This window comes from Siniperca chuatsi, linkage group LG23 (assembly GCF_020085105.1).
Source record: "Siniperca chuatsi isolate FFG_IHB_CAS linkage group LG23, ASM2008510v1, whole genome shotgun sequence".
In the NCBI taxonomy this organism is placed as follows: Eukaryota; Metazoa; Chordata; class Actinopteri; order Centrarchiformes; family Sinipercidae; genus Siniperca; species Siniperca chuatsi.
The window spans coordinates 18,113,129-18,132,075 of NC_058064.1; the positions used below are offsets into that span (position 1 = coordinate 18,113,129).

The following is an 18,947-nucleotide window of genomic DNA, read 5'->3' on the forward strand; positions in this document are numbered from 1 at the left end:
AATCCTAAAACAAACAGGGAGCCAATGTAAAGAGGCTAAAACAAGTGTTATGTGGCCGTACTTCTTGGTCCTGGTTAACAGCCGAGCAGCTGAGTTCTGTACAGTCTGCAGTCGTGCCAAAGTTTTTTGATTAAGACAAGTGAACAGGCTGTTATAAAAATCAAGGCGTGATGAGATAAAAGCATGTACAACAGTTTCTGCATCACTAAGATTTAAAATAGATCGGATTTTTGCAATGTTTCTGAGGTGATAGAAACATGATTGGACAAGCCTGGTGATATGTTGCTCAAAACATAAATTATTATCAAACAGGACACCAAGATTTCTTGCAACAGGCTTGATATGTTTTGACAGGTTACCAGTGGATGGCAGCATTTGTTTAGTGATGTGTTGGGGCCCAATAACAAGGATTCAGTTTTATTTGAGTTGAGCTGAAGAAAATTTATCGACATCCAATTTATTATGTCAGACAGGCAGTCCTGCAGAGAACTCAGCGTACTAAGGTCAGTGGGCTTGACAGAGAGGTACAACTGTGTGTCATCCGCATAACAATGAAAAGAAATACCATGCCTGCAGATTACATCACCCAAAGGAAGCATGTATAAGGAGAACAATATTGGTCCCAGAACTGAACCTTGAGGCACACCGTACTTGATATGGGAAAAGGATGACATGAAGTTAATTATTAATGCTGACACAGAATTTCCTATTGGACAGATAAGATGAGAACCAGTCTTGTGCAGTACCAGATATGCCCACCCAGTGCCTCAGTCTATCTAAAAGAATGTCATGATCAATTGTGTCAAAGGCAGCACTTAAGTCCAGCAGCACAAGAAGTGAACACATGCCTGCATCTGCATTCATTAAAAGGTCATTGATGACTTTGAGAAGGGCTGTCTCAGTGCTGTGGTGTTGACGAAGATTGGAAATTTTCAAAGGTATTATTGTTTTCCACAGCAGCAAGAAGCTGCTTGGATACAAGTTTTTCGAGAATCTGTGAAATAATAGGCAATTTGGAGATTGAGCGATAGTTATCCAGGAGGGTGGGATCAAGCCCAGGTTTTTTTTAAGACTGGCTGGACACAAGCTGTTTTAAAGTAATCAGGAACGTAGCCAGTAGACAGCGAGCTGTTAAAAATAATTTGTAAAAGGGGCGCAAGACAATCCATAACTTCCAATAAAGGTCCAGGTGGGAGACTTGGGGCGGACGGCCCAGGGGCTGGACAGGTGCGGAGCTGGGGACCTCGGGCAGACAGACCGGGTGCTGGACAGGTGCGGAGCTGGGGACCTTGGAACTGATCTGGAGATTGTGATGGAGATTGACACCATCCGAAGGCCTGACGGAAGGCCGGCGGCGAACACTGAGAGTCACAGGAGGCCGGCGACGAAGCCCTTCTGGAGGACGGCGACGAAGACGGCCGGCCGGCGACAAAGATGGAGAGTCACAGGAGGCTAGCGGCGAAGGCGTAACCCTTCTGGAGGCCGGCGGCAAAGGCGGAGCCATTCTGGAGGCCGGTGGCGAAGACCAAGAGTCTCTGGGGGCTGCCGGCGGATGCTGAACCCTTCTGGAGGCCGGCGGCGAAGACCGAGAATCTCTGGAGGCCGGCGGCGGACACTGAGTCCTTCTGGAGGCCGGCGACGAAGACAGAAAGTCACAGGAGCCTGGCGGCTGCTGCGATCCAGCAGGGACTGGAGCAAGGGGCTGCTGCGATCCAGCAGGGACTGGAGCAGGCTGCGATCCAGCAGAGAGTACGGGAGCGGGGGGCAGTTGCCACCAGGCAGGGGTTGCTGTCTGCTGCGATGACTGCTGTGTTCTAGTAGGGTGTGATGGTGCCGCCTGCGATCAAACAAGGAGCTGCTGCGACTTAGCAGGGACCAGAGGAGGCGATCCAGCAGGGACTGGAGCAAGCTGCGATCCAGCAGAGAGTTCAGGGAACTGCTGTGATCCAGCCGGGAATGGAGTCGGCTGTGATCCAGCAGAGAGTCCAGGGGGCTGCTGAGGTCCGGCGGAGAGTACACACACTGAGAACAATAACTATAATAATAACTGTAAAGTTTTAATAGTTATTCTAATTCTATGAGAATAGCAAATCCACACTACAGCTATAACGATAATGACACAGAGGAACAATATTGTTGTAAGAACTTTCGGAATTTATCATGTGCCTTGTTAATATACAAATGCTTTCTGATTGTGACTGAACTAACGATTTTTGCCTGGTGGATGAAAACGTAAGACTCAAGCTGCCTGTAACACGCGTACAGCATTGGCTGGCGCCTTGGAGCAATTATAACTTTGTATTAAAAAAAAACGCCTAATGTGATGGATGGGCGCTGTGCGCGGAGCAAAGCAGGTCCACTCTAGGTTCAATTTTGGAGATCGCCACCCGCAGATCATCTTCCACGTTAAGCCGTGACCAGTGTTTATTCTTAATGTAAGTCAGCGCGGAGAATGTCTTTTCGCATAAATACGTTGAGCCAAATTGCATGAGTACATCCAACGCAGCTTTTGACAACTGTGGATATTCCAGCGCGACAGAAACCCAGAACTCATCCAGAGTCTTGCCGTCAAATGTCGTCCTCAGGGTTCAATCGGTTGAAAGTTCTATCAGCGCATCTTCCATATCTGACGCCAGATGAGTTGCCGTGGTTACATTGAATGGTGACCTTATCCAGTCATATTGGTCGGGAGCGTCTCCTTCAGGGAAATACTTATGAAAGTGATCCAAAAGGGACTGAAGGTGAGCAGTAATAGACGCCTTGATGCTGTTAACACTGAGTGCATTTTCCTCCATGAATTCTTCCAGTTCAGAAAACATGTCTATGCATCCCATTTCCACTCTCTCTCTCCCTTTCTCGCAAATGCCTGCACTTTATCATTAAGGTACAAGATGTTTGTGTTTTCACCTTGCAGGGACACATTAAGTCCGTTGAGTTTTTCAAAAATACATGACAAATATGCCAGTCTTGTCACCCAGTCAGGATCAGACAGATGCTCAGCAAGTGGGGATCTTCTCAGCACATTTCCGCGAGACAGCCACCTGACTTCTGTGTGCAGGAGCAGGCCTTTGTGCTCTGATCCCATTTCATTACAGAGAGTCGTGTGTTCAGTGGACGTGATTTTATGTAATTAACAATCTTCACAGCAGTGTCAAGAACATGTTTAAACTCTGCATTCAGGGTTTTGCATGCGAGGGCTTCTCTGTGTATGATGCAGTGCGTGAAACTGAGGTGAGGTGCAACTTGGAGGACTCGTGCCTTTAGTCCTTTCTTTTTTCCCAGCATTGCCCCAACTCCGTCTGTGCACACTAATATGCACTCTCCCCAAAATAGTCCTTCATCTTTAAGTTTGCTGTCCAGTTTATTGAAAATGTCCTCACCCGTGCATGATCCCTCCAGTTGCGTACAAAATAACATTTCCTCATTTAGTTTCCCCTCAAAAATATATCTAACAAATACAAGGAGTTGAGCGGTGCTGGACACGTCTGTGGATTCATCCAGTTGTAAGGCGTACCTCCCACTCTTCTTCACTCTGTCAATCAGTTGACACTTGATATCCTGAGCCATTTCTGTAATGCGGCGGGATACAGTCCCATCAGAGAGCGGCACTTGTTCCAGCTCAGCGGCCAGTTTATCTCCATGCATGAAGCGACTCATAACTATTGCTGCTGGTTTGATTAAAGTTACTCCAATGGTGTGTGGCTTTTTGGTCTATGCAATAAAATATGCCACCTCATATGAAGCCCTCTGAGCTTTAGTGGGGATAGTTGTTTGTTTAATAAGGACTTTCTTTTGTCCCTGTAACTCTTTCTCCTTTCTGCAGAAAAAGTCAGTGGGTTTATCTGTGAGGCTTGGGTGTTTGGTGTTCAGGTGTCTTTGCATTTTCACGGGCTTCAGACTCTCATGTGCGAGGACTTTGGAGCACACAACGCATTGAGGGTGTTGTACCTGATTTATAACAATGCACGTGAAACCATAGTTTATGTATTCCTCTCTGTATTTTCTGGCTTTCGAGGAGGGATGGTCCGTTTGCGGGGCATGGGTTTGGCGGGCTGCCCTTCCAGAGGTGGAGGGTAGTCCTGGCGGCTCATCCTCTTCTCTGCCCTCTGCATTTTTTGCTGATCCCGCTCTCTCATCAGCAGGCATCTCTGCTCCCTTCTCTTTTTTCTGTTCTGCAATTTCATGGGTAGTGCTCCAGCTGCATCTACTTTGAAACTGATTTTATATGAAAAATAGTGTGAAATGTGTAAAAAGAATTCAGGTCAGTCTTTTAAAAAAATATATTGTTTATTATTATTGTATATTATTACAGTGAACTGTCTGTATGATTAACATAAACACACTCACAGATGGTGTTCCAAACAATTTATTGCAGCCGTAGTTGTTCATAGTAAGTCATGATTGCTTTGGTTGCACTCACTGAGAGTGGAGTTACTCCCAAAAAGCCTATCGATCCAGCCACAATGCAGATCATTGTCATGTGCTCTGCCCCTGCAAAAAGATGGACACAAGTATTTTCATTAACTCTGTATTCAGAGTGCACATATACACCTCACATTGTACTGTATGTTACACTTGTGACAATGAAAACCATAAATGTTCAAACAAGACTGTATGAGAGATATTTTGGTTTTTATCAGTGTAGAGTAGTTCATTCATTTCAATAATGAAATCAACAGTAAACTCACAGTAAGACGGTCCGACTCCTGACCTCACCCTCTTGTTGACCACCAGAGGTCCGGCAGACACGATGGCAGCTTGTTTCCCCTTTCTGTCCATCTGGCTCACTGACCTCTTGGTGCGCTGCTGGCTCGTGCAATTGTATTACAAAATTAGGATCAGTTGGGGTCCATTTTCATGGAGATTTTCACTCCTCTACATTTATTTGACAGCTTTACTTACAGATTAAGATTTCACATAAAAAACACATGATGAGCTTTTAAAATATGATGCACTTTTATAGCTACCCAACAGTAGCCTCTATAAAATAGTTAAATAGCTCCACCTCAACCAACCACAACGGTAAAATGTTACTTACATTACTGCATCAGTAACAATAATCCAATAATATAATAGTAGAACACTCACAGGCATCATTTTTCTGTGTAATGAATACTTTTACTTTCGATACTTTAAGTACATTTTGCTAATTATTCTTCCGTACTTTTACTTCAGTGACATTTTCAATGCAGTCACTTGTAATGGAGCATTTTTACATTCCAGTATTGCTACTTTTACTGAAGTAAAGGATCTGAATATTCCTATTCCACCACTGATACCGCTTATGGGTATTCCGAAATTACGCCTCGGACCATCTTTTTATCATTAATCAGTGTTCCTTGCACTCTCTTACCATCAATCTTATTTAATCTGACAGCCTTGCCTTGTTGAGTACTGTCCCTGCAGATAATCAGCAGTGACCCAATACGCAGCACTCTTGCACTTTTCACCTCACCTATCAATTAGTTTATTGATTTAGTTAGTTGAACCGGGTTCCACTCACCAAATGAGGAACCTTCTTGAACCAGTTTAATGATTGCTTTGTAGTCTCCATTTCGATCTCCTGTTACTACTATATTTTGCTCATTATCAGTCTCTTCTGAGTGTGAACCTTTATTTTGCTCGGTTGTGCCACCGCCAATCCCTGTTGGGTCCTCCAAAGCTGCAGTCAAGTCAGACAGTTTCTTCTTCTTCTTCTTCTTCTTTTTCTTTTTCTTTTTCTTCTTCTTCTTCTTCTTCTTCTTCTTCTACTGTTGAGTTTTATGGCGGTTGGCATCCATAAGTGACATAGTCCATTCTATAACCCAGACCCAGTTGTCTGAGTTGGTGCAGCTCCTTCCCTCTAGATCCTCTCCAGATATGTCCACAACATTCAGGAACCTTCTTGCAGCGTCCAGCACCATCTTAATCCTTTCTGACTTCCCCTTTATTTCAGCCACACAATTTATAACCGTGGCAATGAATGCCAGAAATAATTTCTTGTCCATACTGATGCTGTGATCATCTCCATTCCCTTTCTGCTCCTTTTCCACTGCCACCATTTCACCATTCCTCTCCATTCTCTTAGCAGCTTCAGCGTATGACAATCCCTTTTCTGCTCTGATCTTATTCACTTTTACTTCCTTAAATCTTTTTGGACAGTGTGCTGATCCTGTATATGGTCACATTGCAACGTTACAAAGAGGACATGTGGGACAAAAACAGAATGTTCCCATATGGTTCCCTGTTATGTATGTAAAGGCACTGTAATTTAAAAATCATACGACCTTAATTTTAAAAAATTGAACTACTGAAACAGTTGTTTCATTTTCAAACAGAGAATGGAGAGGAATGGTGAAATGGTGGCATTCATTGCCATGGTTATAAATTGTGCTTTTGAAATAAAGGGGAAGTCAGAAAGGACTAAGATGGTGCTGGACGCTGCGAGAAGGTTCCTGAATGTTGAACCAAATGGGAGGGACGTAGTGGGAACCTTGCGTAACGTTCCCTTAAAGTTCTATACATTTTGTAAATAAAGAAACACTCAAGGCGTCTGCAGACGGACTCACAGCAGCAAAACATACATCAGTATAATCTGCTCTGAATGAGTACAGAGGGAAAGGAGCATCAGTTATTTATCCAGTCTTCAGGGTCAGGCTCATTAAAAAATGAATCAGTTACATTTTAATTAATTCATATTAGCAATTACTTAATAACTAATATATTCAAACAATATAGTCTATTCAATGCTCCATGTGTGCAAAAACTGCGGTTCATACAGGCTATGATGTATGCCTCATGGCTAAAAACAAACAAACATATCTCAGTTTAGGACATGCACACTGCAACATGTAGCTAGCTACCACACATGCTCTTTTTGGGAATTGTCTTCACCGCAAGCCAGCTTCTACTGTGGTGAGTGGCCATCTGATTATCTGCGATGTAAAGTTCTTTTAATAAACCGCCCTAAGCATATAATACTGAAGTATTGTTTTTTGATAAAGAAGCTAAGGCACTGGGTCCTGGATTTGCGGAAACTCTTTAGGTTTAGGCATCAAAACTACTTAATTAGGTTTAGAAACGCACACAATGAAGAAACAACAAGTTGTGGATCTTTATAATATGTCTTTATTTTTTGTTGTTCTCCCAATACTGTAAGCTTTCAGCAAGTTCCGCAAACTCCAAACTAAGGTATTAATCTGAGATGGTGAGGAAAGCTGAGAGCTGAAAGTTCACATTCTCCATTTGCCCCCTTCAACAAAATGACTACACCAAGACATTTATAGCCTACCCAAAGGTGTTGTAGTTTCAATGGCAAGCTCAAGTTTGCATGCTGCAGGCTTCCCCGGGGCGTGGCGTTAAGAGAGAGGCATAGGAAGCACAAGCAGTGGCTTCTACCTATTTGAAGTAAGGACAACTCCATACAGTTTAGAGCTGAGTCAGGTGCACTATTATCCTGTTGAAATGCTCTTAAACGTGAAGTATTGACATATTTGATCTACAGATGTAAACTGCAGGGTTACTAACCATTTCCAAAGTTGAGCTTTTGTGGCATCAGTGCTTAAGATTCTCCAGAAATGCTGGGATTGTGCTGTAAAGATGTGCAGTAGATGCATAATTATAGACAGCTTGTTAAAGACTCACCAATGTGGAAGAGTGCCTCACTAGGAAGTAAGTAGTATCTCACACACAGTGAAAAATCTACTTTATCGAAATACTGTGCCTCATTTTTCTAGCTCTCTCTGTGGTTTCTCCTCATGGACTGATGGAAGAACTGAAGTAGTACAAGTTGGCACAAAGATGGCGCTCACACCAAAATAGTGACCTCACAGTTACCCACAGCAGCCTGTGGTGACTTAACAAACAACAATAAACAGCAGCTCTTAAAAAAACAACACATTTCCATATGGAGTTTCATGAACAATCAGTTCAAAACAATCGTTTGAATGTTAGGTGGTTGCCATATAAACAAAGCATGTGCTATGGTCTCTGCGGCAGAGACCCCTCACTTCCCCTCTGTGTTCATGTCGATGGCGTTATTGTTGATAATATTCGTATAATTGCCATCAGTATAACTTTCATTATTATGTTCGGTAATAACTCATAAATCATGCGTAGGCACGCCGTGTCTTAGGTGTCTTTATTGGTTCTCCTGATAGACAGGCTCGGTGTGACCAACAACAACCCCCACCACCCTTCTCTTCCCCTCTCCCCAACCCACCCCCCACGCCAGGTCGCTGTCCCGTCAGGCAGTACATGCCCAGCAAACTGGCCAAGTACTGGATCAAGGCCTGGAAGATGCAGATCTACACTGGGAAGCCCACGGCCGCGTGGTTCTCGACCTGCCAGAGGGCCTCCCGCAACAACACCTGCGACAACTTCTTCTCCTCCTACGAGCTCGCACGGCAGCTCCTCTGCCGGAACCTCACCTTGGTCGGCACAGTTAGGAAGAACAAGCCCGAGCTGCCGCCCGCGCTGCTCTCCATCAAGGGCAGGGCGGTCCACTCTTCCCTGTTCGCCTTCACGGGCGCCGCTGCCCTGGTCTCCTACGTGCCCAAGAAAAACAGGAATGTACTAGCCCTCTGTATATTTTCACTGGCCTGGCAGCCAAAAAATTTAAATAACCCTTTCCCCCCATCATTTAACAATTATAGGGCCCTATATTGCAACACTTAACTGAAAAGGACATTTCAATCATCCTTACACTATAAGACATTAGGTAAATATTTACATTTTAATCCAGTCAAAGAGTACAGTACAGTAAATTGTAGGGATGCTGTTAAAACCCACAGCGTTCGACATTACACAGACAGCTAGAGTAAAAGCTGACATTAGCTAGCGTTACTGTTAGCGTGGTGTTAACCTAACATTAGTCGAAGTGTTTTCTTGCTGAAGCGGCTGGCTACAGGGAGAAAGGACAACTGTATGATCATGTCAGTATTTTCAGATATTTATATTAACATGAGTACCGTAGCTGTTGAGCTCAACGCAGCTAGCTACATGGCTAGCTAGCCACAAGTACATCAGTGAAGTGTCTCATAATAGGGCTAACGTTAGACTGCTATATGGGATGACAGCCTCAATAACGTCACATCTTGGGTCTAAACAGTATAATGAGTAGATTTACAGTAGTTCTGAACTTTAATTTATCTTCGACATGACACAGTGGTAATATATTGGGATCCCACGTCCACTCCGTTCTTAAAGAGCAACCGTCTTTTTTATAAGCGGAGAAAGTCCGCCACTGTCCGCAACTTGACCTGCATAAACTTTGTTTTGGTCGGACCCTGGCCCACTTCTAAATCCCCTCTGATATGCATCTTCTTTATAACTTTACATTGTTTGAGGGAACTATAACGTTAGGTAACTGGACGCAGCCGTCACTAATGCTAACGTAACTCCTCAGGGATTGAAGCTGTTATTTTTCGAATTTTTGCAGTATTTGCCTCTGAAATGTAGTTGGATAAAAGAATACACTAGCATAAAATGGACAAACTCAAGTAAAGTACCAGTACCTCAAAACTGCTTAAATACAGTATTTGAGTAAATGTACTTAGTTCCTTTCCACCACTGCCTGGGAGACGAGGAGAAAAGCCTTTCATCAGGATAAACTTCAGGCTTGCAGCATTTCTTTTCTTTCTTTTGCTATTCAGTGCACAGTTTATTTTCAAATGTCCACATAAATATATGTAATTTGAAAGTATGTAGAAGCATGTTTAATGTTATAATTCATGACTTTCTTTTGATTTTGTATATACAGTATGTGTTACCAGCAAGTATGTTAGATTTTTTTGATGTTTGATATACAGCAGTGTTTTGTGATCCAGTGTGGGGTGGGCACAATGTGTGGCATGACACAGAAGTAAAAACTTACTCACTTAAAGTACATTTAATACTTACTTTTGCCTATTTTTTGCCCCTTGAACTGATCTGATTTTTAAGGCCATTTACTAAACTCTGAAATAATGTATAATTATTGCATTATATTGTCAAATAAACACAAAATTTTTTTTTGAAAAATAATAAGTGATAACAGCAGAAAAAAGGTTTATGGGCATTCAAGGGCACTTTTGCTCCAAGCTCTGTTCATTTCTGACCCAGCCTCTGTCATGCACTTTCTCTTTCCACCCGTCTGCTGTAGAGAATATTGATAAAGTATTGAGAAATTTTATTGAGAAATTTTGATGGAGCGTTTATATTTTAATCAGCGCAGCTATTTTATATTTAATCAGCGCAGCTATTCTATATTTACGGCACTGGTTTAGTGGGCCAGGAAACTCACAGATCAATTGCATGCATTGTAAATCATCTCACGTGATGCTACTCAGCCAATCAAATCTGTGCATTCCGATAAGCATTGCGACTCGACTCAGGAGAAATAATTTCACATGACTTGCTCTAAAAAGAGATAAGAAGACAGCAGAAACAAAGCTTTTAATCAAGAATGGATGGACTCTTACATGTTCAGTCTTCCCACAGTTCAAAACCAGTATGTCTCATATGTTCCGAGACCGTGGCGATAATTAAAAGATATTAAAAAACTACGAGACAAACCACAGAGCATCTTTTGAGCAGGTTAACAAGGGGGATGGATTCTGGTCATTTTGCTAACAGGATGACTATCCCCTTCGTCCCCCCTCAAATGGCCTACCTATCTATCCTAGAGAACTTTAGATGTGTGGCAATACAAGTGAAAACAGATATTTGTGCAACTTGGGTAACTTTGCAGAGTGTTGTGTCAGATTGCAAAAGACTGCAGTGTCCAAATAAAGTACACGATAGGGTCACCTGGGAATGAATCAGTCTTTGGTTGTGGCCTTGGTTGATCATCAAAGGAATTTTCTGGGTAACTGGATTTAGTTTAGCCTCGAATGGTAAATGGCTACATTTATATAGTGCTTTGGATAAAAGTGCTTCAGTTATGCCTTTGTTGTTTTGTTTTTATTTTTTAATCCAGTGCCAGATGATGTGGCCACAGTGCTATGCTGCAGCCAGAGATGAAGACCGATCACTGATCATGAAGGTCAGAGCTTGTATAAGAGGGGAGGTCAGCATTTACCTTCCAAAGTACCGCGCCAGCTTCCTCTTTCTGACTGTGTTTGTCTTAATCACTGTTCTACGAAACATGGACTTCCTCAAGGTGAGAACCTGGTTTTACTGGGACCGCTTGAAGGACGAACCCTGTTTGAAATGTTTAATATAAGTCAGATTTCAGGATATTTGTTCCTACTGAAGATATACATCTTTACAAATGGGTCATACATTTGTAGTTTTTAAAAAGCCAGGTGATGTCCATAAAACAACTGGGCACTGAAGGAATGACTAAATGTGATTTCAGTTGGAATTACTCTTTAAATATGACTTTTGACTCTGCATCTAAAGAAATATTGGTGTGGATCATCTGCTTCACTTTACCTCCGTGTCTTCCACTGTGATCTGAAAAGATTCATTAGAGGAAATCAGTGAGGTAAAATGGCTTTAACTTAGATTCACCTCATCAGTGGAGTTTGTGAAAAGACATTTAGCGTGGTTTAGTCCAATGTGTATGCATCAAAATTCAATGTATCTTTCAGCCATGGAATTCTTCCTCTGTCATGTCAAACCATTAGGTGTGAAACAGCCTCTATGGTGCTTCTGGGTCAATGACGTAAAATATCCCAAAACAGGAATTTCAGTGAACAAGACCTTGAAACACACACACAGAAAAAATTGCATTTAAATTTAACATTCAGGTTCTTGTCTTGTGCAAAGCAGATTGAGTATCTTGAAACTCCTGCATTTTGTCCCACGGGTTAATGTTAAAGGGACAGTTCACCCCAAAATCAAAGTACATATTTGTCCTCTAACCTGTAGTGCTATTTATCCATCTAGATTGTTTTGGTGTGAGTTGCTGAGTTTTGGAGATATCGGCCGTAGAGATGTCTGCATTTTTTTAATGTAATGGGCCTATATGGCACTCAGCTTGTGTTTCCAAAAAAATACATTTGAAAAACTCAACAGCAATGTCTCTTTCCAGAAATCGTGACCCGGTTACTCAAGATAATCCACAGACTTGTGAGCAGTTTCATGTTGGAACTATTCATTATATTCAAAAAAGGCAGACATCTCTACGGCCTATATCTCCAAAACTCGGCAACTCACACCAAAACAATCTAGATGGATAAATAGCACTACAGGAAAGATATGAAAAAATATGTATTTTTGATTTTAGGGTGAACTGTCCCTTTAAGAACAGATTAAGGATCACAGGGGAAGTTGGGCAAGGCAGAAATTCCTGCATCTTACAGCTAACAGCTCAACAGTTCGTATCAACCCGCGAAAAATATTCCTTCTTGGCCTTTTTGTTTTATTTGCTTTTATGCATCTTTATCACCATCTCTCTCTCGACCCCCTGCCAGTTTCAGCATAAAGTGAACTCCACCATCATCTACCCAAGAGTTTCCACTGATCGTGACATGCATCACAGCTTCTGCACCTTCCAACCACTGTCGAATAGCGACGCTCTGGAGGAACGCCTCCTGCTAGACTCCATTGCTTGGCCTGAAACTCCAGTTTTGCCAGTTCCTCTTTCCCTGGAGCAGACCAGTGATCCTGCCCACAGCACCTTCACCATTCTTCCACCAGGGAGGGGGGGAGGACAGTGGCATGTAGGAGATCAGCTGGAGGTTATGATCAAAATGTATGACTTCCAGGGCCGTCCCAAGAAGTCTGGGGGAGACGTCTTACTCGCCCGGCTGCACAACCCGACGCTTGGCGCAGGTGTTGCTGGGCAAGTGGTGGATCATCTCAATGGCTCCTACTCTGCTGTGTTCTCTTTACTCTGGGAAGGAAACGCGCAGGTTGAGGTGAGGCTGAACACTATCATGTTAAATGTGATTGTACTGTAGGTGGTTTTAATCTATCTTCTATCTTCTGCCCCCTTAGTTACTGTTGCTACGCCTGTTAACTTCTCGCACAGAACATACTTATGCAGTTTGTAATAACGGTGGCAGATTTACCACTTGAAATTCTTAGTAATTTTAGAAACAACGGGACTTTGATTTCAGAAAACAGCAGGCTTCTCATTTCTAGCCATCTACTGTAGATTTTTTTGACTGAAAACTGTCACTAGCAGATTTTATCAGCTGCAGCTAACTAGCTAATTAAGCTAACGTTAGCTCCATGAGTTGGGTGAAGACAGCAACTCATGGAGCTGACTTTTTGTTGTTGCCCCCTGATTTGTTTTAAAACAAGAAAACTATAAAAGGGGTCTTGAATATGCACTTGATGGCTGCATAAATGATATCGGGCTAAAAGACTAAGGCTTCATGTCCCAGGCAAAAAGTCAACATCCTCACCAGCTGATGATTCATGTAGAAGACATGGCAATAAAGAAACAACACTGTTCTTGTATTGCAGTTTAGAGCTGGTTAGTCCTAGTGTTATAAGTATGATAGAAAAATGTCAGATCAGACTGTTATTTCATTCTAACATAACCCTGTTTGGCCGATGTGTATGGTGCACATAATGTTAGCCTACTCTCTAATAGTAGCACCCAGGAGGCTCCCGCACATTGGGGAAATACTAGTCGAAATAGTAGTCGTGAATGGAACTTTTTTTAACGTAATTATGATTGGACGATCGCTGTTTGGGGGAGGGGGTTATTGAATGGTCAGTTCTCCAGAGATTGTCGTCTGAAACTCAATCTGGTTAACGCCTGAAACAATGTGTGCAGCTTTAAATAGTGTTTATTTGTCTTTATTGATATGACTGAACATGACTCAGCTTAGTGAAAATTCTGGTTCTCTGTCCTATCAGGTGACGCTGGTTCACCCTAGTGAGGCTGTCACAGTGCTGCGCAGGCTGACCAGCGAACAGCCAGACAGGATTTATTTCCAGAGCCTCTTTCGCTCAAGCTTACTCTCTGAAACTACCACTTGTAACGTCTGCCTACGACCAACCCAGCAGCCGCTGTGCAACTATACTGACCTCCAAACAGGCGAGCCTTGGTTCTGCTACAAGCCAAAGAAGCTGAGCTGTGATGCCAGGATCAACCACTCCAAGGGAGGATTCAAACCAAACCTCAAGGCCAAGGAGGAGGATCTCTTTCAAAGGTGAGGGAGCAGTATTTGACTGTCATTAAGATAATTGGTTAGCATTTGCTGTGATTCATTTATGTTTTATTGTAAATTTATTTTATAAATTTTATTTTAGATGTGGTCTTTTCAGAAACGTAATGACTTTAAGGGCAGCGCACAAGCTATAAAAATAACATTGACATATTATCACCTTATAACGTTGGTATGGCTAAAGTGTTAGCAAACAGTGGCCTATTTACACATCCAGTAGACATGCAGCAACATTAGCATTCATTTGCAGTTGTATTTCTGGCCACCTGGCAAATGTAAATTCAATATTCTATCTCTTTCTAGCTCTAATTTGGTCTCCACCAACTCCTGAGGGAAATATCTGGTTCTTAGGTGCTAGCTCCACTATGTTCACAAGCTAGTAGCTAACTTTGTCTGTCTGCTTTTTAGTAGTAGGTAGTGCACAATTTGTTAATCAGAGCTGTTTCTGATGAAAACATCTGCCTGCTGTGTCTAATAAAAAATATGTTGATGAGATCGGTGAGACTCAACCAAAACAGCAAAGTTACGGGCCATAAAACCAAAACAATGAGCTGAAAGACGCTACAACGCTCTGTAGAGCTGACGGGAACTGCAAAGTTGAGTTATAGTTATCGCTGCGAGCAACACCTTGCATAGTACATATATGAAAATATTAATTAGTCCATCTTTAACTCACAAAATGTATTTTCTTAGGCTAAGTTTTGTGTAATGTTGAATTTACTTTTCCAACAGTTGTTAGTGCTTGATTATTCTAGTTTTAACTTCAAATTTCAAATTTTTCTCTCTCCTCCTTTCTTGTATTTATGTTGTTAATGTTGTGGTGTGTGTAAGAGATATTCTATTATGTGTGCTTTTCTTCAGTGGTGTCAACATGAAAGTCTCTATTTGGGCTTCAGGACCTGCCAATGTCACTGTGTTGCCAAAAAAGAAAGGTAAAGCATGACTTTTACTACTGCCACCACTGCCTAAAATAATAATTCTAAACTGAATGTGCTACAGACAATGAAAGTAAATCAGGCAGGAAAAAAACATTTGCAAACAACTTACCACTTTCTTCTGGGTAGCGTTCTCCTGTAGAGAGATGTATTCAGTCCAATTTGAGAAGAGCGCCGGGAGCAAGGAGTAGGCCTGCAAACCTACAAGTTCATGAACGTGGCACCAGCTGTTAGCAGTCGAGCTAGTCTCTCAGGAGAAAGGATAGCCCATAAGAGGTTCATAAAATCACTTTAAACCTGCTGTTATCCCCCAAAATAAGGAGGAGCTGCAACTGCTTACTTGATTTTAGCTGGAAAACTAGCACTTTCTTTCTCACAACTGTGTGGAGGGAGCATTTACTATTTGCATGAACCAGTGTTTTGGAAAGGGGGAGTTAAAATAATGGCCATTTTCATATTCGCTTTAGTTGCTAATAACAGTAGCCAGCAGGTACATTAGCCACGATTAGCAGTTAAAACAGGTGTTCTCATTGGCATCATCATTGTTTCTTCCAATTTTGAAGACCACTTTTCTACATTTATACATCTAGTGTGGTAGATGAGGTTGGTGTATGTCCAATATACCAACAAGGTTTTGATCCCTGTAAAGGCTCAAACTACAACATTTTTACAAACACCATTTAGGTCTATAAATAGTGAGTATTGCTTTAAAAGATAAGGTTGATAGTATTCTATATTTTTCTTCTTGTCAACAAGTCCGATGAAAAGGCCAAAACCAACAATGAATTGATGGTGTACCCAAAGCCTGAAATGGCTTATTCCTCTTTGTGATAGAGCTCCATTGTTGTTCAAACACTATTAAAAACACATCAGCTAGCCACACTGTAGCACTGGCGGTCATGTTCCTTTGTCACAATGAACATGCGCACTGTAGTTTATTTCAATATAGTTCCACGTACACTGTCCTGTATTCACTAGTGCACCAAATGTGTATTAATCCGCTGCTGAAAATATGTCCAGCTGTTTTAGAAAATTACAATGAATTTAATTAAATGTATTTGTGACACATTTATAAAGATTTGCATATTCAGTCGTAATGAAATGACTTGACTGCCACAGACAGGTTAGGAGAGCCCTTGGTTTTTGTCTTTTCATGGGATTTGTTGACAATAAGAAAAATATAAAATAAGCCAACCCTTATCCTTTAACTTCCTCTCAGGTCAACCAGAGGTGAAGCGCAGCAGTGTGAAGTCAGGACTCTCTGGCTATTACTACCAGGGTGTGTGTGGCGAGCACTAGGTGACACCAAGGTTCGCCAATTCAACACCTCCTCTGCCATCAGTCAGTGTCTGAAAGGCAAGGTGGTCCACCTGTATGGAGACTCCACCGTCAGGCAGTGGTTTGAACACCTCCACGCAGCACTACCAGGTAGCTGATCCACAATGATTTCTGGCAACAGTTTGATTTTGTTCACACTGCAGCTTAATCTGTTCCCTCTGTAATACTTTTAGATCTTAAGGAGTTTAACCTGCACAGCCTGAAGCAAGTTGGACCTTACATGGCCTTGGACCATGCAAACAACATCTTGGTGACATACCGCTGCCACGGTCCTCCTATCCGGTTTGCCAATGTCCCAGCCAGCCAGCTGCGTTACATTGCCAATGAGCTAGATGGCTTAACCGGAGGCCCCAACACTGTCGTAGTTCTTGGCATCTGGTCTCACTTCAGCACTTTCCCCATCGAGGTCTACGTCCGGCGGCTGCAGAGTATCCGCAGGGCGGTGGTGCGGCTGCTGGACAGGGCTCCAGACACGCAGGTCGTCATCCGGACCGCAAACCTCAAAGCTTTGACGCTTTATGAGACGCTAATCAACAGCGACTGGTACTCGCTGCAGCGTGACAAAGTGCTCAGAGCCATCTTCAAAGGACTGAATGTTCGTCTGGTGGACGCCTGGGAGATGAGCCTGGCCCACCACCTGCCACACAGCCTCCACCCACAACCTCCCATTATTAAGAACATGATTGACGTTCTCTTGTCCTACATATGCCCTCAACAGGGCGGCTAGATGTGTTTGTTGGGGACAGAGGAGAGGGGATTCCAGCACACACACTGAGTTTACATGTTGTCTCCGTGTTTCTACCAAGTGCTGCATTTTTTGTTCAGCAGTCCATGCAAAGACTAACAATCATTTTTCTAATTTATTTTTAACCAGGAAAGTTGAGTCAGCACAAAAAAACAGAACAGGATGGAAATCAGCTACAAGCCAGGTTGGTGTTGGGTATTACAAATAACCACTGCTGACTGATAACTTTCTACCTAAGAGATAACCTGTGCTCTGCTAGTTTGACTCCAATGTACAATGTGTGTGGTCACTGTAGTTCACCATAGTTTCCAAGTGCAATTAGTGTTGTGATTTCTGGAAACAATTTAGGGTACAAATATACTTTCAGCTTCATGGGGAAATATGTCAACTGATGTGACAACTCACCTCATCTTTCAAATTTAGGAGCTTTAGAAGTGCTGGTAGGTGAATTTAGTTAGAAGACGTTTTAGAAGAAAACATGGATGATAATGTACAAGAAGAATTGACTGACTAACTGAACAGGTGTGTTAAACACAATAATAGTGCAGTTAAGATAACTCATTAAAACTCAATAATAAATCTCCGCTAACCTCGGCCCCAGCCTTTGCCACTCATGGTTCTTTAGGAGCTGGTCAAAAAGTAAAAAAACAATAAGCTGTGTCTCAATTCATGGGCTTGATCCTGCAGATTGTGGAGTAACTGATGTGTCCTTTGCAGCCCTAAATATCCCACAATCCACTATGCACTATGCAGTTGTTTTACAGAGCTTTCAGGCGATCCATGGCAGCTTGTAAAGCTGGAAAATGTCACATGACTATGTATTTATAGGATATTTGGTGGTTCTCAATCACTGGTAAATATTTGACTTGAACAAGGACCATGTAAGGCGAGATGAACGTCAAACAAAATGTCCACTGTCTGTGCTTTTTTCTTTGGGACATTGTGGCTAAATGAAAGTTATATGAATATATTTACAATTAGTCAGCTAGATTATGTCACTGTTGTTGAACACTTCTCTGCTCCCAAGTTGTTTCTCTGAATAGTGTTGTAAACCTTGGATGTGTGAGCAGTACCAGACTGTAGCCTACATTACTTCAGCTGATTGTGCCTTACTGAGAGCAGCCAAGGTTCCATTCTTTCTGACAGTAAGTTTAACAAAAACATGTAAATCTGTCTCAGAATGACTCCTGGGATGGTTTATACACCAGAAGCTGTTGTTATCCAGCAGGGTGGGAGTTTCTTCCATTCTATAGTCAGTCAATGTGGCATAAAACTGAAGTGGATTCACTTTTTTAGGAATTTATAATAACAGCCTTAATAATAAATAATATCTACCTTTACCTCAACAGCTACATTTATGAAAATGTCCCTCAAGATATATGAATGTGTTTTATGGCTCAAAATAACAGAAACAAAGATATTTTCATGATGTAACAATAATATATTTACATGATGTCAAACTGGTATAGTAAGTTTATCGGCGTATTGGAGTACTGATGCAACACTTTTAAAACCCGTGTAATTTAAACTGCTGTTAAAACTACTGATACCGTTGTTGACAAAACTGAATGTTGTATGAAATGTTAATGTGGTTATGCTTGGTTGTGGGTTGATGGAAAGTGGGGAAATGTAATTTCTTAGTTGTTGCACTTTCCTGCATTTTTTTATTTTGCTTATTTTGTAAACGCAAACTGGAATAATCATATGAAATGTAGATTATTTTCATAAAAGTTCTTGTAATGGAATATTATTTTGAAGACGAACGCACTGTGAAGTGTACTCACTGTTAATCACATGTTGTGATTTTTCAATAGGAATAAAAAAAATTCAACAAAACAAGGG

The 18,947-nt window shown here is 42.0% G+C and overlaps 1 pseudogene; it reads left to right on the plus strand.

Moving 5' to 3' along the window:
* The first annotated feature begins 1,837 nt into the window (after positions 1–1,837).
* Positions 1,838–18,941, plus strand: LOC122871259 (annotated as a pseudogene).
* The last annotated feature ends 6 nt before the right edge of the window (positions 18,942–18,947 follow it).